This window comes from Emydura macquarii, unplaced genomic scaffold, assembly GCF_026122565.2.
Source record: "Emydura macquarii macquarii isolate MOO-44397 ecotype Brisbane River unplaced genomic scaffold, CSIRO-AGI_Emac_v2 contig_306, whole genome shotgun sequence".
NCBI classification, from domain to species: Eukaryota; Metazoa; Chordata; order Testudines; family Chelidae; genus Emydura; species Emydura macquarii.
The window spans coordinates 11219355-11243679 of NW_027130443.1; the positions used below are offsets into that span (position 1 = coordinate 11219355).

Sequence of the window (24325 nt, forward strand, 5' to 3'; positions counted from 1 at the left end):
TTTGTATATCTGACAAGTCTTGGGAAACTGATCACATAGCAGCAGGAGAGAGAAAGATATTTTAAAAGATATGAAAACCTGTGGTTGCAAATGCACAAAAATTAGCTGAAGCAAGTGTACTAACTGAAATGACTTTTAGGTTATGTTTTTAAACCCAACTAGATTTCAAGTGAAAGGTGTCCCTTTAAATATATAGCCCAGACAAACGGGTGGGAGTTTGAATTTATCAAACAGACTGTACTTCATCCCCCAATACAAAACTGCTGAAGCCCAATTTCTATACTGAAATTCCATCACCAAGCACGTACTTATTTGTCCAGAAAACTAAACATTATTTGAACATACTATGCCTTTGTGCCAATACTTCACAGAACTTTACAACTCTTCATGAGAAAGCTACAATTTGATAGTCTGCAAGGGCGAAATCATTCAGTTTTCTTTTTTTAAAGTAATACTTAGATTATATGCTCTTCGGGGCAGAGATCATGTTTCCATTGTAAGTATGTACGGTCCCTAGCATGTCAGGAACTCAATATCAGATTGGGGCCTCTATGCACGATTGCAATACAGATACTAAACAATAATACATCCCTCTGTAAACATTGTTTTTCATTGCAATAACATTACCAAGCTCTGCAAGGGATTGTTCCAGACACTGCATGTTTACCGTATCACACTTTTAATGACATTTCCTGCTGCTGATTGAATCTGAGGGCTTGTCTACACTTGAAATGCTACAGCAGCACAGTTAGCACACTGCAGCAGCATCACCATAGTGCTGCAGTGCAGACACTCACTACAGTGACGGGAGTTGGCATAAACTAACCTGCCTCCCTGAGAGGAAGTGAATAGGTCAATGGAAGCACTATCTACACCAGGGGTTAGGTCAACTTAACTACGTGCTCAGCGGGTGTAGATTTTTTTTTTTTTTACCCACTTGAACGATATATCTGGGTCAACTTAACTTTTGAGCATAGAACTGGCCCAAGTGCAGGATCCTGAATTCCCTACTCAAGCAACTCCTCCCACTAGTTTGAAGTCTGGGTCTGCCGCACATCTAATAAAACACCTGCACACAAACAAAAACCGTTGAGCAGAACTTATCTGCACAATGCTGGACAGCATGATAACAAGAACCACTGAAGACTTTGCTACTGCTATTTCATGGATGTGCAAGTGCTATCCTATTTAAAGCCATTTTGGGATGGCTGTCAATATAATGTGCTAGTTCTGACTAGATCTACAAATACTTTTAAAAACAAGATCATATTAACAAATGAAAAATAAAAGTTACAGTTCTAAATGCAAGCATTGAGGGCATATGATTAAATGCACTCACGAGACTGGGGCTCACAATCTGATATAAATCATTTGCCAGAGGCTAAGCACTTTGTGGTTTAAAAGGATTCCCTTTTTCTTTTAAATACAGAGGCAGTCATACTGGGGCTCATCCATTTTATGCAACCTTACAAATCCACGTCGGGTAGAAACTGCAAGATCGGCAGGGTGTGGTCGTAGAGTAGAACGAAAATTATGCTGAGTAAAACTGACCAGTTATGCTCAAAGCAACTGTAGGCTTAAACAGATTAAAGCAAAGCTTTTTCTGGGAAAGTTTAAACTGATTACAGAAATCTCATCTGACTTCCACAAGACAACTAATCTGGTCTCTGTCCATTCCCACTGTCTGACAAATTATAATAAGTGTCAGAATTTATTCCCCATTTAAAAAATGTTTACTCCAATAAAATAAAATAAAAAATCTCAAAGCGATCAAGGTGCCTTTAGAAAAAGTACAACTTTCCTGGAATGAGACGTTGCCCCAAAACAAAGTTAAGATAGTGGCAAGGTAATGTCGGCAACATAATGCTATCAAACACATTTCATTCACTCAGATCACTAACTAATGGCTAATAGAAGAAACACGTCTTTCCTAGAGTCAGGGAATCACCTAAATAGATCTCCACTTGCCTACTTTTTCCAGAGTTTTACATCAGGCTTATTATTTTGTGTGCAAAAGTGTTCCTTTTTATCACCCTATAAAATCTGTACTCTGATTTTACAGTCAGTAAGTCCAGGAGTGCAAACACCCATAAATGTTTAGTTGGCATGCTGGGTACTAGCTAATGTCATTACATGGACCTCAGTCCCCTTGATTTATTAGCCAATCTTCAGCAGCTCTAGAACAACTAAGCACTTCTTCTTCCTGCCATACATCACATGGATTATCTTATTTCAGTGGAATTTGCAAGAGAGGGACAGAGAATATGCTGGTGTGAATCCATACCTGGAATGTTTTAGATTGGGACCCAAGATACATTTTGAAGAGATGTCCTAAGCCCCAACTACTGATCATTAGTGGTCCTCAGTAAGAGTTGCCAACTTGTTCCTTTTTATTCTACCTACTCTTCCTGACATGCTCTGGTGACACCATATTAATTACAAAGTTACAGTTGAAAAGAATACAGCAGAACAGGGTGAAGTTTAAATGCAAAGCAAAGTAATGGTGGTGTTTGTCTGGGATCTTTGATGCCATTTTTGTATGACATAAAGGAGGTCAGTAAAGTTGATTTAACTTCTTTTTTCTGCTTTTATAAGTTCCCAACTTCCCTCTTCTGGCCGGGAAATTTGGGCAAGAGGACATAGAGGGTTTCATCACAGTAGAGTGAAGTCTGAGCTGCAAAATCCTAGCCCTAAATGAAGTGTTGGGGAGAGGAAACCTACAGCTCAAGTTTCACTCTTCTTTGATCCCCATCCAATGTCCTCCAAGCAGACAGACATGTCACAACCTGATATTGTTAATGTAAACAAGCAAAAGCAGGAAAAAAAGATTTGCGTAGAATCTTTAAGAACCTCTATAAACCATGACAAAGCAGTAAATGGGATAAACAGTTTTTGCTTTACAGATCACCTTTCCTAAGCAAATAGCCAAGCACAGCAGTTACTGAAGAGAGGTGGTGAGGTGTGCTGACTTAGGGGTTAAAGTCAGAGACTGTTTTAGAGATATCGATATACTCTGGTGCCTTTACCATTGTGTGTCTGTTCTCTTCACCAGAGAGGTTTTTTTTAAAGTTTGTAACAGCTTTTGATAGGAAATCAGAAGCTGTGATTCCCGTAACAGCTGTAGCAAATGTACAGCTTCACTTATACATCCAACAAAGAGTAACTTATGAAGGGTAAAATCAATATCAGAAATTCTCCGTCTCTCCTACATTATCTCATGTCTTGGCTCTTGGCAACATTAGATTTCATTGATGGGTTCTCTACAGAACAGAGTACATTTCTTTAAAAATGTACTTAGCTCCCTAGGAAAAAACTCTTACACAACAGCCTGTACCCAATTAGCAAAGTGAAGAAAAACAGCTTAGGAACTGTAAGACTTCTGAGCACCAGAGATACTGAAATCCTCTCAGATACTAAACAATACTCTGCACTAAAATAGTGGACTTCTTCAGGAGGACCTCAGAGTAAGTAATAGCCCCGCTTTACAGGGGGGAAACTCATGCATAGAGAGGTAACTTGTGCAAAGACAGAAAGCCAGTGGCATGATTGGTAGAGTCCAAATGTCCTGACTTTCCAGTCTGGTGTTCTAACCACTGGAAAACACTTCCTTGTAAAGGTTTCCACACTAAAAGTAAATTAATCGCTCTGACATCACCCACTTACCCAAAACAGATCAATGGTAATATGCACTGCTAGAGAAACCCTACCTTAACTCACAAGATCCAAAATGGCTAAGACTTAATTATCTATATATGTAAGCTTCTTGCGGATTCCAATAAATTCAAGCGTATACATGCAATTCTAGATCAGCCTGAATTGATGCAAAACATCTTTGCAGTTGTATATTTACATGTAAATTTGAGTATCGGAGAAAGCTGGAACACGGCAGTATAATGGTCCTTTGGTGGTCTCTCTTTTAGGTAAAAAGGATATCACAAGAGAGGCAAAAGAAAGCCAGAAAGTTTAGTTATGTATCCACCTTTTCATCCGGACACATCACGCTTTTTAGATTTATTGCCACAAAACCAACCAGACCCTAGCAGAATGAAGTTTGTTTTCTGAACAGAGACTGTGGTCACAGAGCACAGTGGATGCCAAAAAAAAACAAAACACTTGCTATTCTACCACAACTTCAGTACCGCAAAATTTCTCCTGTTCTAAAGAGAGGAAGATACAGTGGTTACATCAGTGCCAAGGGTGGTGAATGTGAGTTTTTAATAGTTCTCATTGTACACTCACACTTTGATATGGGCCAGTTGCTGGCTGGCATATTTAAATTCCCAGAAAGTTCTAAAGCCATTCACAGTGATATTGCATAAAACCTGGGAATTAAGATCAATACTGGTCAGTGTTTCAGCATCCTCCCAAAAGCACATGGAAAATTACAAAAGTGAGCACAAGTTTTGTACAAGGCCACAGCTGTCTGAATTTCATGCACTTTGCTGCTGCTCCAGGCTTCACATTACCAAAGACAGACACAACGGAAGCCCACAACCACCAAACCAAATGCTTTAGCAAGTTTACACTCAATCCCTTCTTCCTTCTCCTTTGGCAAATAACTAGCAATAAATAACCCCCATTTTTTAGGCAAGTTAGATCTTACAAGATCTTATGATCTTGTAACAAGGAGCCACCCAAAGCATCAAAGAGGAATTCTTCTTTTTGACTCCACAGGCAGCCCTACAAGCATCTCATCTGGTCTAGAAACATCAGAACCAAAAAGGCAAACAGTAAACAGAGATAATTTAGTACAGATGCAAGACTTTTGACCCTAACACTGGAAGCAGTTATCACACTTTCACCATGGAGCTGAAGTTTATTGGCTTTCTAAATTGGACATTGTTAGTAGTCACCTTCAAAGAATCAACAGGCAAAGTTCTCTGCAACTAGAGTCATAGGTGGAGAACATATTAAAGGATCACTTTGTCCTACCAGCCTTCAGGCATTTAGGATTGTTCAACACTTATGACTTCTACTTTGGGAGAAAACTGTGCCAGTAAAACAACAGTTGTGACTTCGAGTCATGAACTGATCCATCCTCTCCTGGGAGCTAGAGAATCGGAAATGCAGATTTGTGGGGAAAAAAATGCTACTTCAATGGTAGAAGTCAAGTCATCTAACTCATCATGTATATCATGACATAGCAAACTCCTGCAATGGACATGTACATCAGCTCCCAGTCTTCATCATATAATCTTGGCTGCCAGTTCCTTATCTTTAAAAAGTGTCAACGGAGTGTCAACAAAAGGAAACAAAATTATCTAAATTCCGCTCTACTTTTAGCCAATGAAGTTTTTAAAAACCACTCACTGCATCCTGCTACTTAGTTTGGAGACTTATTTCATGACATAAGCCAATTCCTTAGTTTTATCGTTATCCTAATAATTAAAATTAGAGTACAATTACCTATTGATCATGTGCTTCACTGATTACCCAAAAGCAGATGATACCATCTGACATGACCACCTTTGAAGGCTACTGGCAGACAAAGATTTCCAAAGCACCTAAATGTACTCAGCACAAGTCTCTACCACAACAACCAGACTACAATGCAAATAGTAGTAAGTGACACTGATTGCTTTTCCACTGCACAGGGTCTGAGACACAGATATGTTTTTTGTTCCCTATCCTCTTCAACATATACGCGGAATTTATTATGATATAAGCCTTAGAAGGTTTTGACAAAGTAAAAGGAGCTGAGATTTCCATTGGTGGATTCCTTTTAACTGACAACATGACACTCTTTGCTACAACCTCCAATGCAATACAACAAATGCTAGAATCTATAACAGTTAATGAGGAATAGGGACTATTCCTGAATACAACGGAAACAAAATGCACAAACATTGACATGATTAACAAAACAGACAAGCAGTAAAGGCAGTAGATGCATTTAATTACCTGGGAACATATCCACCAATGAGTCTGTTTCAAAGAATTTGGAGATTAGGGATGGCTCACTCAGCTATGGCCTCCCGTAAGAAAGGGAAGGAAAACAGTGGCATCTTGTAGCGTACAACGGCGTGACTACTGAAAAGCTGTATTTTTCCCATAGTGATTTATGGATGTGAGTTGTCAGAAGTTAATGCTTTATTTAAGCATTTATGCTTTTGACATGTAGGCTGGAGAAGGCTCGAGTATCTCCTGGATGGAGAAAAAGATGAATACCTATGTTTTAAATTATTATAAATCATTACAAGAAGTAATTTGCTCTGATCACCCATTCTCACCTCCTACTCAATGGTTGTCATTAGGCCTCAAGTACCCAGCTTTCATCCACCTACCCCACTGTTGTCTATGCCTTTGGATATGTATATGTTGCCTACTATATATATGTTGCCTGTATTTGCTATATTATTTCTACCAACTGCATGTGAGGAAGTGGGGTGCAACCCACAAAAGCTTATGCCTACTGAAATTAAATTTGTTAGTCTTTAAAGTGCTACAGAACTCTCATTGTTTATGTTATAAATATTATTGGAGAGAAGCGGATGCCGATGTTGGCAATCAAAAGACGCAAACTTATGTACTTTGATCACATTAGGCAGTGATGGAAACAACCCTGAGAAAGTTATTATGGAAGGCATGGTGGAGGGTCATTGTAGTATAGGACAACCAGCAAAGAGATGGATGGATGGTGTGTAGCTTACCACTGGAAGGTTAGCTGCTGAGTGCTCGAAGTTAGTGATGGATCACGAAAGCTTCTGAAAATTCTGTTATGTCACCAATGTTCAGACATGAATACATGGATTTACTTAATCATTAAGATAGAGTTTAGTATCTTCCATCCAAAGATCTCAAAGCACTTTCCAAACCGATTATGCCTCCAAACATAATTGTAAAGTAATTATGCTTTCTCTACAGATAGGTAAACAGACACGGAAGTAGTCAACTCTAACCACTCCAGAAAGAGACCTGGGCATCACCACAGAAAGCTCAGTGAAAAGCTTAGTGACCAACAGTGGTCAAAAAAGCACACAATATCAGCATACACAAAGAATGTGATAAAATATACTGAAAATGTCATGATATAAATCACTGGCATATCCACACTATTCAGGGTGAGTTCAGTTCTGGGCATCTCATCTCAAAAATGTATAGCTAATAAAAGCAAACACTTTATTTTACTAAAAGCATAACCTGTGTGTAACTCATTGCCACAAAATATCATTGAGCAGAAGAGTTTAGAAGGATTACACACTTATATTTCAACATCTAGAGTAATGTTAGACAGGACACATTTATAAGTGATATAAACTCTCATGCTTCAGGGCACAAGGCAGCCACTGGAACTACGCCTATGGACCAACAGTTGGGCACAGCTAGTAGCCTCACGCTAAGCAGTAAACTGGCACTCTTGCCAAAGCAGATGTAGACGAGGAACCCCAGTAGAATAAAGTGAATGTTTATAAACACAAGAACAGTAATTTCCCTCTGCAAAGATCACAAAGAAATAATGAAGTGATCTTTCAACATGATTTAGAGCCGAGGCACTCAATTGATGGATTACACACACTAATGAAAAAACCATTAGCTTGCTCCTTAATGGCTGGACATCCTATGCTTAATAATGAAACTGTTTTCCTATGCAAGACAAAGCTATGAGCAGTCTAATTATATCAGGAGTCATTCTGATTGAGATATATAAATAGTTTCAATATAAATAGACTTTCACTTAAACAGTTCATTATGATAGTTTCCCTACCCATTCTGGTCCCACAATGGGAAAGCTTTTGTCTGCAGCTACGGAACATGGCATACTGGGAAGTGAAAAACAGAGAGATTTAGTTTTTCAAAAGTGACTTAGGCTTTTTGGAGAATGAAAATTATATGTGCGGCAATCTAGTTTGAACTCACACTGACTGGCGATTCAAGAAACTCAGTGAATTGTTCTGCTATAATCAGGATCAATATGACCATAGGTAAGTGCCCATTTCATTGGCGTATACTGTTAAGAAAGCCATGCAAGACTGGTTGCATATTTCATCTTCTATAAATACAGGCATTTCCTCTATGCTGTGCTGTTATAGAAAGCTGGCTAGGAAACCACAAGTATGCACAGTATAAACAGTCAAACCCAACTTTGCTGTTCTTGAATTACATGGGCCTGATAATGACAAAAAGCCCTTGGGAACTTGATCTAGTTCCTTTTCCTGCCTGAAGATCTATCACAGTGATCATTCCCTTCCCATCTGCCCATCCACACACACTGTACACAAACGAAATCTGGAAGCTTTCCACACCCTCCCATCTCCCTGATTCCTTATGTCAACTGACAACAGCGGTCAGGAGCATACAACTTGAAATGGACCGATACGTTTGTTAGCAGGGATGCCGAAAGGTCCACAGTTAAACTGGACTTTCTTAATAAAAATGCATATATACATATATAACCCCTAGAAATAGGAACTAAAGACTAAGGAACTTTGGAAACTGAAAAAAGATTTTTACATCTCAACAGCCAAGCCAAATGAAAGTTCCCCTTTATGTTAAAAATAACACACAGAGAGAAGTACTAATTCATACCAAGCAGCAATTTGTCTTGAGTGATAAGAGGAGGCTGGAAATCAGGACTCCCAAATTAATTTGCTCTAAAGTCTCATTTTGTGATAATGGGGAAACCTTCTCTGTTCCTCAGTATACTCATCTGTAAAATGGGTCTAAACCACACAAGAGGTCTGTGAGGCCTCATTATAGTCTGTTAATTTGTGTACCTGCTGCTAGCCAGGTACCACACTATCAGGAGTAGAGCAAAAACACTCTAGGATAATTCATAGGGAGGGGCTTTTTACAATTCCTTAGCAATAGTTTGATGACTTTATGTTTGAAAGTCAGATATTTATAACCTAGGGTTTGTTCCCTACCAATTTAGACTGTGAAAATAGATTGAAATAGGTAAATTAAAAGTACCTCTTTAATTAAAAATAAAGAATCAATATCTTACCAACTGTAATGCAAAACGTAGCAAATTGTAACCCAACTCTCCCAATCAGATTCATGTGCAATTTAGAAAGAGTTATGGGAAAACAACCGAAGAAACTTAAACCTAACTTTAAAGTGATATTGAGTAGACCCAAGTCTACTTATGACAGACAGCAGAGGATAACATCAAAGTGAAAGATATTTAATATATGTGACTAAAACGGGGTCACATCTGGCATGCTGCACCACACAATTTATGGCAGCACCCTGATCTCCTGAACAATCTGGATACATTAGAATGTACCTGAGATACATATTTAACAGCACAGATTTTACACTATCCTAAAACTGTAAAGTTTTCACTCCCAGCATACCAAGACTGTGCATAGGACTGAGCAAAAAATGGGTAAAATCCTCCTCATTACTTATCTTGGCTGTGCAAGTTATTACAGAGTCACAGCCTGGCTGAGACAAATATATTTGGCAGAATAACTGCTTGAATTGTACACTCTGAAAGCAAAGAGGAGAAAAGTGGAGATCGCTTCCAAGTTTCTTGCCATCTACACAGGCAAGAAGGTGGTAAAATAAAAGATCAAACTTGTCTTCTAAAGATACAAGTGTCTACAGCATGGAGAGGAAGAGCTTTACATTTTAAGCAGCATTAACCCCTCCTGTTTGAAGCTCAGTGCATACTGCAGAACCAAAGGCATTTGTTGGGAGGGAATTTGCTCCTTTAAATGAAAATATCTGCTCTCCCACATTTCAGTTAAGCCAAAGGGATAAAGCAGGTGGGTTTAAATTAGTGGTGTAACAGACTTAATTACAAGTGCCAGGAAAAGGCTCAGAAGTTGGAAAACAACACACCCAGGGAGAGGCCTCTTGAATTATAAAAACAGGAGATAGACGGACAAACAATGAACTCTATTTGACAAAGTCATGGCAAAACCTGGACTGCCAGAGGACACTAACTGAGAAATTGCACTCTGCAAAGAAATGTGGCTCTACAAAAAACTACATTAATGCAACACTGTGATTGGGAATTTAAATGCACAAAAGTTGGGAAATCTCTTTAAAAAATAACAACTTAGCTCCTTTGCACAACAGTAGCATTTTATATCACTAGGTCCATTGCTAAAATGTCTTAATCTATAATATACAAAGCAGATAAGTTATGATTGTTGCGGGAATCTTCGAATGTCTTTACTTGCACATTTACATTCTCTGATATAACACCACATTATCAATTTTCCCAATTGAATTTTCTTCTGTTTAAAAAATAAATGGAGCGCTGACTAACCATACATTCAAACAGACACTCTGTGTGAAGCTGTTATAAATTCATTTAGTGCATTTATTTGAAGGTGTCCTCACCTGTAGTCTGCAGGGTCAAACAGTGAAATAAACTCAACCCTGAGTATTTTATTTCCATCCCTAGTTTATCCACCTCTACTGGGACATTACAAAAGGGCTGCCAAGCTCAAGAAGAGGGAGCGATGGAATCTGGGAAAAAATTTCTCAAGAAGAACTTGGTTAAAGCACAACAGTGGAAGCCAGGACTCCTGAATTCTTTTATTTGCTTTTCCACTAAGCCTCTTCTACACTTGCAAGCTATATTGATATAACGCTGGCAGTTAAAGGTGTGGTTTTTTACCAACAGAGTTATACCAATACAAGTCCTAATGTGGATGCAGTGTCATACCAGTATATTGGTGTAGTTATTCCTCCTTCCATATGGAATAGGATTAACCGTGGAAAGCTCCTTTATACCAATGTAACTGCATCACATTGGGAGGGTTGTTCCACAACTAAAGTGGTACAGCTTTCCAGTGTAGGCAAGACCTAAATCGATCTGTAAACTTGGACAAATCATTTAACTCCTGTGCTTCAGAGTCTCCAATTGTAAAATGGATATAATGTCACATAAGGTTGTTGTGTTACCTCACTAAGGTTTACAAGGTGGTATGAGATTCAAAGGTGAAATGCACCATTGAAAGGTAATAATAAATATTCGTATATGGAAATTTGAAAAAACTTAATTTTGAGTCTAGCTGCTGACATCGGCCTCAAGAGGTCATTCCCTAAATTCCCCAAGAAAAAGACAAGAAACTTCCATTCTACTCCATAAGTTTAAATAAACTGAGCATCCTAGTAAGATTAAGCAGACCAATGCTTCGGCAGCTTTACTGACAATGTATATTGGAGAGAAACTTTCGTTAAGTCAAATGCTGATATATTTTCCATTAAATCTTCTACAGATACTTTTATTTCAAGACAGCACAATACAACTTTATTGCTGCTGAGTTATTTGTAATTCTGACCTCATTTGTTATTCATTCAGCTCACAGAATAACATTAGGACATTATGTTTCATGCTTCCCCAGACCCCAATTCCATCAGCAGAACTGTCAGCGCACCAAGTCACAGTTCAGAGTTTCATATTTCTTCCCCACAAAGGACTCGCTGTAAAGCAGTCTCTCCCTTCACTCACAGGCTGCCTTGACATTAATGGTTCGACTTGAAATTCAAACATTTTGTTTACAGTAATGGAATATTGCTTAAACTCGGACCCACAGTCTTAGGATAGATCAATTCAAGCAAAGCACATTGTGCAGGGAGGAAAGAGGCAGAATCCATCTATCAGAGCCCTTTTATCTGGTAGAAGAGATAAAATGATGTATTTCTATTTCCAGATAGAAAAGTCATATGCAAGAAAATGCCTCCCTCCCCCAACTCTGCCAAGAACCACTCAGAACATTTCTGTGGAAATCCGTAAACCACCACATATACGCTGTGCTCTGAAATGTCAAAGGCACAAAAAGGGTTGTACAGCCCCTATCAGAGAGCACAAAGGGAGGATCAGGCAACATAGTAACGTAGGTGACTAAAAGTAGCAGTACATTCAACCAAGCATCTGACACATTGGGAAAATATCACCACTGGCAAAAACGAATACAATATATTTAACTTCAATGGAGTCATACCAGCTCTCACTAGCTGTATACTCCATCCTGGATGAAAACATGTAGTAAGATAATAAATAATCCTAATACCTAGCACTGATATAATTGTACAGCACCCAGCACCATGAGGTCCCAATCCTGATTGGGGCACCTGGGCAGTACTGTGATATGCATTCCATCAAAAGGGTGCTAAGAGTTTTACAAACATGAATTAAACCACAGAACATACCTGTGAAGTAGGCATATTATACCATGCTATTAATGGAGAAAACAGAGATGCGGAAAGGGAAAGTGACTTGCCCAAGGTCATACAATAGGTCAGTGGCGGAGGCAAGAGAAGAACCCAGGTCTCCAGATTCTCTATCCTGTGCCTCAGCCACAAGACCATCCTTCCTCTCTCCCACGTGCTCCTATCACTACCTAAGGAAGCAAGGGAGTGAAGTTAGGGTATATCTACACTACAGTAGTACAGCTACGGCGCTGCAAGTGTGCCGCTCTAGGCCATAGTGTAGTCACTTCCTAGGTCAATAAGGGGGGGTTTTCCATCCGTGTAGGACAGGTAATCCACACCCAGTGGCTAGATGGATGGAAGAATACTTCCATCAACCTAGCCACATCTGAATGAGGGGTGAGGTTGCCCTAACTATGGTACTTTGAGGTGCAAAATTTTTCACAGCCCTGGCATGGCTAGGTCAATCTAAGTTTTAGGTGTACATCAGACCTCAAAAGGAGTGCAGTGTCTGTCTAGCCCAAAAGTTCCCTGCACTATGTGCTGCACTACCAGAGGAGTTATGAATGCTCGGATTTACCACATCACCACTCACAGTGGAAAAAGCTGTACAAAGACATCAAAGCTTGACTCCTTACTGATCATAAAAACATAAACATATCACTTTAAACTTGTTTCAGGCTGGCTCAACATGTATTTTGCTATGTCAGTCTTTTTCAAAGTAATATGTTTACAGTTCTAGATCATGTTACCAAAAAGACTGGAAAGTTTTTAAATTTAAAAAAAAAAAAAAAACTCTCTTAAAGAAGAATATAAACCTTTCTTAATTAGGCCTAGAAGGCTTTCCTGACAGATTCAGACGCTAGTGATTAAAATCACAGCTCTGTTTTCAGTGACTGCACAGTTAGCTCTTTATTACACAGTGTCACTGTTCAAAGAGCTTTAAAGTTGTGTCAGCATTTCCATTATAAACCCTCTATTTCAGGGGTCTATAACTTAGCTGTATTAAAGACTACTTGGAGTACAAGGTCCCTGCATGGGAAATATTTTAAACGCACACATTGTGTTTAAAAAAAATTTTCTGTCCATTTATACGTTAGTGTAAAGAAAAGTATCTTACTGAAATAAGATGAAAGCAGCTCCAATTTTTAAAGCACGTGTCCAGTCTGGTTGTAATGCTCGAGACTGCCATGCAAGGCACTGGGACCTGCTGTCTCCTACCTCAGCAAACAGGAGCAAGTGGAGGTCCACAAGATGATGCAGCCTGTGCAGGAGGGAATGTCTCAATGCTCAACAAGGACCCACCTGGTCAGTTAAAGGAGCAACATTGGTTAGTTTCAAAGGGAGTCCTTTCCTTCTCAAGAGTAGAGAGTGTAAAGCGTGGGAAAAGGTGGAAGTAGGAGGACTCTGGATTTGACAGGACAGTACTGAGTTGTCCTGCCAATTTTTATGGGTTCACAATAATATTTTCCTATTTTTATAAAAATCCTTCTCTTATCCCTGTTTGCTGTGAGAAAGCCCCACATAAACATGATACTGGGGACAGGCAAGTACTGTCAACTTAAGCAAATCAGGGAAGATATTTTTTCCTTCTAATTGTTAGTCACCTCAGGTGTAACAATACTAGGCCAAAAAAAATCCAGGCAGAGCGTTATTTTTAAGTTGATGATAATACCCAACAGCTATAGTTCTGTCAGTCTTATAGCCTTCAAATATTAATGCCAAATACTGGAAATTAGAATGCAACTAATAAACTTTGGTGCTCTAGAATAAAGTTAATTTTGCCAAGTATCAAAATATCTGAAGATTTTAGATTCTTGTTTTGAAGGCTAAAAAGATTTCAGACAATTAAAGTGAATGTATGTTCCTTTAAATGGTACATAAATACAGGAAAAGTGCAAGGTTTCAGCAATACAGCTTTCATAGAGGTTTGATCATGAGGCTGTATAACTGGAAAGCATCATTATCTAGATGTGAAAACTGAGGCATAAAAGCTAAGTGATTTGCCATGAGTCCCACGAAGAGGAAGAGAAGGGTATGGGAACAGAACCAAGGTCTTCTGACTCTCAGTCTGGCATCCTATCAATTGGACTTGTTGGAAAACTACTTCTTTATGGGATAAATGGACGCACACTGTACTCATGGTGATAATGTTATGACCTACTTTTCTATCAAGTAATACAGTACAAACATCTTCCATCAACAAGAGCCTGTTTTGGCAACCCCTGCACACCCACCCTACAGAACCAACTCAGCTACACAAGAGGGATCTGGAATCTATCCAGTCTCAAATGCTTTCAACAGAACAGTTAACTTAAAAATTCCAACAGTAGGGCTATTCTCCCTCAGGTTAGGCCTGTGCCACCTCCTCTGCCCCACCTCCACCCCAAAGACAATAGGATTGCACAGATATAACTGAGGGCATGTTTTTGCCTGCAGAATTTACAACTGGTGGTGATGCACAAGCCAAAAAGAAGCCATGGAAACTTTCAGATCCCTTGGTGAGTTTGCAGGGCTGGAATTTAGAAAAGTAATCTATTTTTATTGTAAACTAAGAACATTTGCTTTGGAATCACAATAAAAGTAGAACCTCTTAATGCCATTTTTACAGTCACTTGTCAGAGCCAAATACTGCTTTAAGTACTGCTTTGATATCTAATAATATTAAGATCCAAGTATATAGGTGACCACTAGTAGCACTAGAGTTAAGAGTCTGTCACAGCATAAACTCCATTTTTCAGGGGCTATGAATTGGGCATTTAAGATCAGAACCACTATGGGAAGGAACTTGGCATTCAAGGTCCCAGCTTGGGGCTGATTTCTGCTACTTTTAAATCAAAAGCAAGACATTCATTGGTTTCTGTCACTTTAGCCAGTTCCCTGAGCAAACAGTTTCCTTTTGGGAATTAAATTTTATGTGGGATTAGAAAAATCTAATCCTTGCTTCTGACTAGGAATTAACATTGGAAAAATTTGCTCAAATGCATAGTAAACTTTACTTAATTTTAAAAATACATCATCATGCTAGAAAAATCACAGGTGCAGTGAAGTAATTACATAGAAAAAGCTGGTGGTCTAGACATCAAATAGGAACAGACTCTGATACCCCTTCTCACACTATATAACCCATGAATAATCCCATTTTAGTCCTTCGGTCTATTTGTAGAGTAACATGCTACTCAGCCTCTAAAAGGGTGAAAGAATCTGGTCATAATATAAATTTTTTAAAAAGGAGTGTATTTATAAATTCAACAGTAAATAATGCACATTGGAACTACTCTACTCCATAAGAGATTCTCTTCTTGTTCTTCAATAATTACTAAAAATAACCCAGAAAAATGTAATAGCAAGGCATATTAGCATGTGGAATGGTCTCCTAAGGATTTGATGGAAGCCTTGCTATGCAAGTCACTTAAAAGTTAACAGAAAGGCCACTGGAAAACATACTGTCAGGAACAAGACTACACAGTCAGTTGAAACAGATAGATAGATAAGACAATAGATCTTTTCCATCACTAACGTCTAAGTAAAAAGCCACAGTGTATTAGAGATCCTATCTTTCTCCACAACAAAAGGGCCAGACTTTAAAAAAAGAAATTGTTATTATTTAGTTATGATGACAGTAGCAGACCCGTCAGTAGTTGGCGGGGGAAGGGTCCATTGTATTAGGCACTGTACACAAAAATTGAGGGTTAACCTAAACAAAACTAAAACTAAACCTAAACCTGAAACTATGCTGCCCCCAAGTACTACAAGGGGACTCAGTACACCAGGTGTGACACTGTATGCATTACAATAAGCAAGGTCCTTCAAAGGCAGGCTGTTAGCCAACAGAACTCCTCCCTTCCTGTCCCAAAATATCATGTGGTATTATTCTGCACTCTTAAAGAGCTCTCCCACTGCACCCCAGGGGGGACTGCATTTTAATGAAGGGCAAGGTGATTGTTATAAATGGGTTTTGGATAAGAGGGGCTACGTATAGGTAGGAATATGTTCGACAACACACAGGGAGGGTTGAGACTAGATAGATTCTCAGCCCTAACTCTAGGACCAGCTCTAACTCTAGGACATGACTAGCAAGGCTAAGACAAGCATTTAACCCAAGTAGGTAGTTGCACTGCTGGACTGTGTTTCAGGAAATGACTCAAACAGCTACACCTTTAGGGCTGTCAAAAGTCTCTATGATTAATAAAGATAACTTGAAAAGGAATAACCTCCTTGAGGAACTGAGGAAACCTGAAACACTATCCCCGCCCCTCCAGAAAAGAGAAGGAAATGAGGTGATGGTGAGTAATTAGGTAGGGAGAGATGGGGGAGGGGGAAGAAACCTTCTCCTTCCATACACTTGGCTCGCCAGAAACATGGAGGGAGAAGAAGGTGCAAACAGACTTTTCCCCACCCCCAAGAATCTGACCCCATGGGGAAGGAACAGAGACCTGTCCCCCACAAAACTCCCCAGAGACCCTGACCTGAAGCAGGAGAAGATAGCCCTTCTCCCCTCCATGGAGACCTTGACCTGAGGTGGGGAAAGAGAGAAACCTGGCCCCCCCTTTGCTCCTCTGATCCTTCGGGCTCGGGGAAGGAAGAAGAGAGCCCTTCCCCTACACGGACCCTAGAGACCGGGACCTGGGAAGAGAGGGGTTAGAAGCAGACAGACCTGCACCCGCTGGGGCTCTCCAGAGACCCTGACCCGGGAGGGGAGGGGAAGGGAGGGGAGAGCCCTCCCCCGCACGGCTCCCCAGGGACCCTGCCCCCCCCACATCTCCCGAGAGACCCTGACCCGGGGGGAGAGGAGGGCCCTGCCCCCCCCACGGCTGCCCAGACACCCTGACCCGGGGGCTCCCCGGTCCCAGCCCGGCCGGTCTCTCCACACGCAGGGGTCCCGGGGGGCGGGGAAGGGCGGGGGGGTCCTCACCTGGTCGCGGGGCCGGGGCTCAGTCCAGACTCCCTCCTAGAGACGGCTCCTCACTTCCGGGTTCGCCGCCGCCATCTTGGAGGCGCACGCAGCGTACACGAACTTCCGGCCGGCGGGCCAGACCGGAAGCGGGCCGGGCGGGAGGGGTCGGGGTGCGGTCGCCTACTCACCGGGCGGGCGGGAGGCAAGAGCGAGCGGAGAAAACGGGAGGGGGAGGGGCAACCTCCCCCCCCCAACCCCGCACCCCTCCCCCCGCTGCACTCTTCCATCCTATCCCTACTGCACCCCTACTGCTGACAGCTGCCCCCCTCCACCGCCCACCTCCCTGCCCCTACGGCTGCCCCTGCCCCCCACTACAGCGCCACTGGGCAGCCGTGCTGTTTGGGGCTGCCCCGGGTGGCATTGCAGCATTTGGGGCTGTAGGAATAGTGGGGGAAGGGCTCTCACTCTCTCCCCCCCCCCCCCCCGAGGCTGGGGTCTGGGTAAGAACAAAGGAGACAGCGCCAGGCCTGCTGGGTTCTGTTCCCAGCTTTCCCACTGAGCCACAGCTCACTTGCCCTGGGTGCATCTGCAAGGTGAGGCTCAGAGCCCAGCTGGATGGCTTGCAAACAGCTGGGGAGACATTTGAGTGCAGGCTGGGAAGCTAGGGGAGCAGGGGGACTTCAGGGCCTGAAGCCCAAATGTCTGCACAGCAATTTTCAGTGCCATGGCATGAGCCTGAATCTGTTGACCGGGCTCTGGGACTCGCTGCTGCAGGTGGATGCACCCAACAGCGTGCCTCAGGCTTCCAACTTACAAAATGGGGATTGCAGGTACCTAGCTCACAGAGGAGGAGGGCAGGCTGCAGGGTGCTAGAGCAGCACTGTTAAAACTGGACCAGATTCCAACGCACGTCGCTGCATTAGAACCACAATGGCTTCCGTCCCACACAGATCCAGTGTTCTCATTCTGTGAATTGACAACCGAAATGTTGAATCATAGAAGAAACTCTCTGTTCTGGAAATTAACCCAACTAACTTTCCAGCCGTCTCCTTTTTTTTGTTTTCCTTCCTGTCCCTTACGGTGGATCTTTGCCCCTTTTAATTCCTTGGACACCGAGACGAAAATAAACCCCGATGGGCTCATGCATTCCACTGGGGTCTATTTTTATGTTGGCATTAACTGTTCTAATCCAACCACAACAATGCAGATATCCCACTTTTGCTTCACCTCAGATAGAAACTACCGGCAGCCCAGACCACTGCCATCTGCTTGGCCTTTTACAGTCTCACTCTCCAGAGTAATAGGCCAGTGCGAAGAAGGGCTGTGAGCTTAGATAAAACAGGAGGCTTCTCTGACAGCATCAAACAAGGCGCCTTTGTGTGTTTCTTGTGGAGTCGGTGTTGGTTTACTTGCTGTAGTGGTAGAATGAAAACACTTTCCTCCCTGGCAGTGCAAACACAAACTGAGTGATTGCCACGTTCATGCTATTTCTGTCTAATGCCCTCCTTTCCTCTCTGTTTGCAGCCTGTTCTTGCCTGGGGTTCGCTGGCCACAGTCACTGAAGTCCAACACAGAGGATGAGGTGTGAGGCCGTGAGGATACAGAGAGCCTAACCAGATGGGGATCATCCTCCATTTGCAGTGTTTCCCTGTGGAACTCACCAGTGGGGGTGGCTTGCAGGTCCCCCCTCTGTGTCTGATAGGGGATTTAAATCCATTACAGAGCCAATTACTCTTCAAGTGGCAGCAGCTCACCCTTTCAGCTCTGGGGTGATCACTAATAAGAAGGTGTCACTGAACCCCAAGATTGTGAATCACTAATAAGAAGGTGTCACTGAACCCCAAGATTGTGAAACCCCAACATCAGCAGCTAAAATGGGGCCCAGCTTGATCGAACCTGGGGTTACAGATTTACAGACACCCCCCCCCCAAGTCATAACAATGATGACTGATGGGACTTTATGTAAAATATTCAGAGGCCAAAGCCTTTGAAAGTATTAGGGCTTTCTGGACCATGGCCCCATCAGCTCAAATGTTGAGCAACTGGATCAGCAGGAATTCCTCCAACAGGCTCAAGGACTCTAGAAAAACCACAGGCGGCCCCACTGCAATTGTCAACCCCACACAGGGGAGCTGCTAAAACAGGAGCAGTTTTACTGAGCAGGAGCAGTTTAAGTGGGAACTCAGCAGAAATAACATCTCCATTGTAGAGACCAGTTCTTCTTAGCCACTGCCAAACGCCATCTAAAAGCCACTCTATCACCATCATATAAATTAAACTTCAAGGGAGATAAAGAGAACAAAAGGGTATTGTTTTTTTAATCACAGCCTTAGAGGAAGCCAGTCTGCCTCCCACTCATCACCCTGCCTGGGAGTCCTGGGTGTGCATTTAATTAGACATGCTCAGTGTCTGTATGTGCAATTATCTTATCATCTGTTTCCATTGCATATCTTTGGGGGTTCTGCACCCAAATTTTATTGAGCTGGATTTTATCCAGAGTTAAGAACAACAAAACATAACGGAACCTCTCGACTTCCCTGCCTCACCCACCCGATGTCAGCCTCTACCTTCTCTATACAACCCTTGTTTTAACCTCAAGCCCATTCTCCCTCCAGTCCAGGGAAGTGGGTGGGAGAGTGGGCTTGCAGCCCGTATCAGCTCTGCTCCCTTGCCAGCCACTGCTGCGTGACACAAAGCCCCTGCTCCTATTCCAGAAGCAGAGCATGCCCTCTGCCCAGCATTCTCCATCCCTGCCAGCCCAGAGAGCGAGAGACAGGGCCCAGGGGATCAATTCATCTAAGCAACAGTTTTTTGCATGGTGATTCTTAATACTCAATGTAGTGCTGGTGAAAGATGCCAGGCAACCCTGGAGTTAGGAATCCTCTGTTCACCCATGCGGCAGGCACAGCCTGGGCAGTCTTCCTCCACATACCGCCCCCTGTCAATATGCCTCCATCCCATCTTGATAAGACTACCCCCCAAGAATGGCCAGCTTTTCAGCGCTAATTAAAATGTAGGGCAGATAATAGCTGGCGAGAGTCTTGTGTAATGTAGCCAGATGTTGCAGAATTCGCTGCCCCAATGCAGCTCTCCACATTGGAGAAGTTATTCTAGCTACGCCCTGCTTTTGACAAGATGCACCTGAATCTAGATCCCCAGAAGGAAAAGATTTGAAACTGACCAGTTCACATTTTAATTGGGCGTGGAAAAACAGTAAGTGAAACCCTCAAAAACTGAGCATGATGTTGCAAAATGGTCCTAGCACCCCCAACCTAAATCTCCCCCTTCTCCCACTGGGATCAGTCAGGAATCTGACTTTACACCCCTCCCTTTAAATCACTGTCAAGAGAAGATTCATTTACTTACCTCTCTTTCTAATAACAGAATCATAGAAGATTAGGGTTGGCAGGGACCTTAAGAGGTATCTAGTCCAACCCTCTGCTCACAGCAGGACTAACCTTAGCTAAATCATCCCAGCCAGGGCTTTGTCAAGCCAGGCCTTAAAAACCTCTAAGGATGAAGATTTCACCACCTCCCCAGGTAACCCATTCCAGTGCTTCACCACCTTCCTAAGAAAAAAGCTTTTCCTAATATCCAACCTAGACCTCCCCCACTGCAACTTGAGACCACTGCTCCTTGTTCTGTCATCTGCCACCACTGAGAACAGCCTAGCTCCATCCTCCCTGGAACCCCCGCTTCAGGTAGTTGAAGGCTGCTATCAAATCCCCCCTCACTCTTTTCTGCAGACTAAATAAACCCAGTTCCTTCAGCCTCTCCTCAGAAGTCATGTGCCCCAGCCCCTAATCATTTTCACTGCCCTCCACTAGACTCTCCAATTTATCCACAACCTTCCTGTAGTGGGGGGCCAAAAACTGGACACAATACTCCAGATGTGGCATCACCAGTGTCGAATAGAGGAGAAACATCTAGGATGAGTCACTTATTTTTCACCAACAGTGTTGTTTTTCCAAGGTGAGCAAAGTGCAAGAAGTAACTTTCCCTTTCAGTTTCCATGTATATTTATGAAGGGCGCAGTATTGTTGGTATCTTCAGGGTACTTTCACTTTCTGCATCTCAGATGCAGGCACTGCGTTTTTGTGCTAGGGATTCTAACACTACTGGCAAATGTTTATAGCCAATAACTTGGTTCATGTGTGCGTGATTTCATCAAAACCATTTCAAGGTAGCTGCTGCTTTGTAAAATCTTTTCTTTCCAGGTTTAAACATGGGGCTTTGACTGTTTGGCCATGTCTCTTTAATACATAATTCTTTTCTGGTCCTTATACTATACCCAGTGCTAGGATATCTGAGCTCCCTGGGAATGCGTCACAGTACCTATTTACTTGCTAGACTACAGATCTTTCCCCACTGGTAGCTAGGCCCGGCAGTGAATACGCTGCCTGCTTCTGCTTTAAGAACACCAGCTGTGTCACTTGGGAATGACTGCTGGAGTCTGTTTGTTCCAAGATGTCCAAGAGTTTAAAGAGTCCCAGAGCTCTTTTGCTTAATGTAATACACACATGAATAAATACATATACTGGAAACACAAATATTAGAGTCAACTCTGCAATTAAACTGTCTCCTCCCACAGCTGGCAGCTGGTGTGTTGTAACCACTACTTATGACATTCAGCATAATCACCTTCATCTTCTGTTGGGTTTCCCCTAGCTGTTTGCTGTATTGGTCTGAAGTCTTGGCTTATGCTTAGACTGTGAGCTCTCTGGGGCAGAGGCCAACCTTTGTTATGTGTCTATGTGCAGCGCCTTGTGCAGTGAGGGGCCTGATCCCTGGTTGTGGCCTCTAGATGCTAATGCAGTGCAAATAATAATGAATAAGAAACTGGTGAACAGAAGAATCTGGGACTCCCCCTGCCACTTCACCTGTGCAGGAGATTTGATGTACCTGTTTCAATGCATCTTCCCATTTGCAGCCATCCATCGCAAGAAGAAAGTTCTAGCACAGGCAACCTCGCCAGCCTCTCTATTGCTAAGAGGGTCAGAGATATGCGCCAGAGCCCAGCAGCTAGAGAAGCTCCATTTTAGAGTCCTTTCATCTGCATCGCAAGGCAGATTTACTAGATGTGCATCCTGTCCCTTGCGGGGAGGGTGCATGTTACAGACTCCTGGCTTTCTCCCCTGAGTACCCACCCCTTTCTGACTGGACCTACCCTTTAACCACTGCTTGGATTGGCAGAGAGAATTTAGCTTCACTGGAAAGTCTTTCAGGAATTCTGCCCCACCAGCTGTTTCACTCCCCCAGCACTGAACCCCCGAGAAAGTTCTTGGGCCCTGACTTCCTTTCTCTACAGCTCTAGCCTCTTTTTGCTTGCTCATCTATGTCTCTGCAACCATCTCTTTCTCCTCCAGTGCTGGAGGGAGTCTTCAGGCAGGGATGAAATTAAAACCTCTCCCCTAACTGCCACAAGTCCCTGTTAATGAAAATGGGCAGATGAGGAGGTGCTCCTTTCAGGAATGCTAATGGGTGCTATTGGCAGCAGGGCTGCATTCCCTGAGGGCTGGCACATAAATCCTAGAGTGGGTCAGGCAAGAAAGGCACTGGAGTCAAGGAGGTATTTCTAAGCTCTTCAGACTCGTCTTTTAAGAGATCAAGATGAGACTGATGAAGGGGGGAAATTATTGTATCTCTGTCTACTGGGGGAGTTTTACACATTCCTTTCTCTATAGCATCTGTCAGGGTATTGGAATACTAGATGGGCCTAGGGTCTGATCCTGTCTGGCAGTTCCCATGTGCTAGACGTTCACTGTTCAATGGTTTTTTGGTTTTGCCTTCAAGAGATTGGCTGTATTTTCTGTTCTGTTCCAAGCCGAGGTCTGCTCCCATGGGGTAACTGGAGTGAGGAGCCAGTGGGGGAACAGCCAGGGAGAACTCCCTTTCCTTTTGGCTCCAGAGAAGGGTCCCTGTCCCACAGGCAAAGATCAGCTCTCAAGATGGGCCATTTAATGAAAACTCAAAAACTCTTGGACTGTGATATGGCCCGGCAGGAAACTGTGACCCTAGGAAAGCGGGTGAAAATTCTTCATGAAGGCAATCATCATTTCTGCATGTCATCACAGTTGTTTGTGAGATGTATAGACAGAGGCTCAGAGAAACAAAGTCACAGGAGGGTGTAGTCAGGAGCAGTGAGATGAAATGGAGGCATCGTGATTTACAATGGTTATTGGGAAATGTTTCCTTACGGGAAGACCCGTTGGATGGTGGTGAAATCTTCCTCAGCGGTGTGAGGGAAAGAGCCCCATTGCTTGCGACATTTGAAACTAGACTGGGCCAAGCACTGGGGAATGTGATGTAAGAGACTGACATGTGCTGGTCGAGAAGAAATAGGCTAGGTGGGACCAAAGGATGTCTTCCAGCTCTAACTCCTCTGCTTCTGTCATGCAGAGGGGAGCAAAACTTATGGACTAGACAAGGGCCTCTTGCATGGCGGGGGGGGTTTAACATGTGACTCGCTGCAGCAGCATCTGCAGGAATCATGCCCGCTCTCAGGGAGGTAAGGATACTTATCCTGTGTGGGCCCAATCCTGCAGTCGTTACTCTGGGAAGTCGTTTGCTTAGCTTGCAGGGTTCAGGCCCTTAGCATGCTGCTCTGTCAGGGTGAGGCCTGGCCTATCTTACGCACAGACAGTTCCTGTTTTTTCCACAGCCTGGAAATCCCCTGACTCTCCATGGGGTGAGGAGCCAGAGGCCAGCTGGCTCTACTCCTCCCCTGCCCTCCTGCTGGCTGTGGGAAAGAGACATCCGCCGAGAGATACCCAGGGGTGGTCCCAGTCCAGACCTGCAGTTAGGCTGGGTTCTTGTTTCAGGCATGTGGGTGGGGAGAACCCAGAAACCTGCTCAAAGGGATCCTGAGACTTGGCTGCTTTCGCAGAGTGTGCCTGACTTCAGCTGCTCTGGGATACCTGGCCTGGGGGAGAGGAGCCGGGTGAGTGCCAACCTGGCCCAGCAGGTTCCTCCACAGCCATGTATGATGAGAACTGTTTACGGCTTCCAGAAGAGGATTTCAAAGGCTGGTGGGAGAACTCCATCTGTGGACATCCCCCGGCAACAGTGCTTTCAAGGAGATCCCGTTACTGACCATTCCACAGATGGTGGAAGAGAGACCATCGATTGGATTACTAGAGACAGCAGGGTCCCACCTGGGTTAACCACACGCAGCTGGCTTGGAAACATTGGTTTGGCTGCTGTTCTGTGATGTGCATTGCCAATAAAACAAATCTAGGGGGACCAGACAGTGCAGGGCATGGGGACGGTTCACTGGTTTCATTCCCTGCCCAAGTTATCAGTGACTGAACATTGTTC

General features: G+C 43.1%; 1 protein-coding gene and 1 long non-coding RNA gene across 5 annotated transcripts in view; one reads left to right on the forward strand and one right to left on the reverse strand.

The window, feature by feature from the left end:
- SBNO2 (strawberry notch homolog 2) overlaps positions 1 to 17133 on the reverse strand; it is a 101588-nt gene extending 84455 nt beyond the window's left edge. For 3 of the 4 annotated variants that reach the window (XM_067559160.1, XM_067559170.1, XM_067559148.1), the window contains exons 1-2: positions 17027 to 17106; positions 13232 to 13416 (exon numbers count right to left, since the gene is read on the reverse strand). The gene's annotated coding sequence lies outside the window, so the exon portion shown is untranslated. Of the gene's footprint in view, positions 1 to 13231; positions 13417 to 17026 lie in introns of all 4 variants that reach the window. The other variant, XM_067559156.1, reaches the window with a different exon arrangement.
- Positions 17134 to 17311: 178 nt separating this feature from the next.
- On the forward strand, positions 17312 to 19632 carry LOC137157499 (uncharacterized). The gene is made up of 2 exons (XR_010921130.1): positions 17312 to 17601; positions 18533 to 19632. It is a non-coding gene; the product is annotated as an uncharacterized lncRNA (long non-coding RNA).
- Positions 19633 to 24325: the final 4693 nt, after the last annotated feature.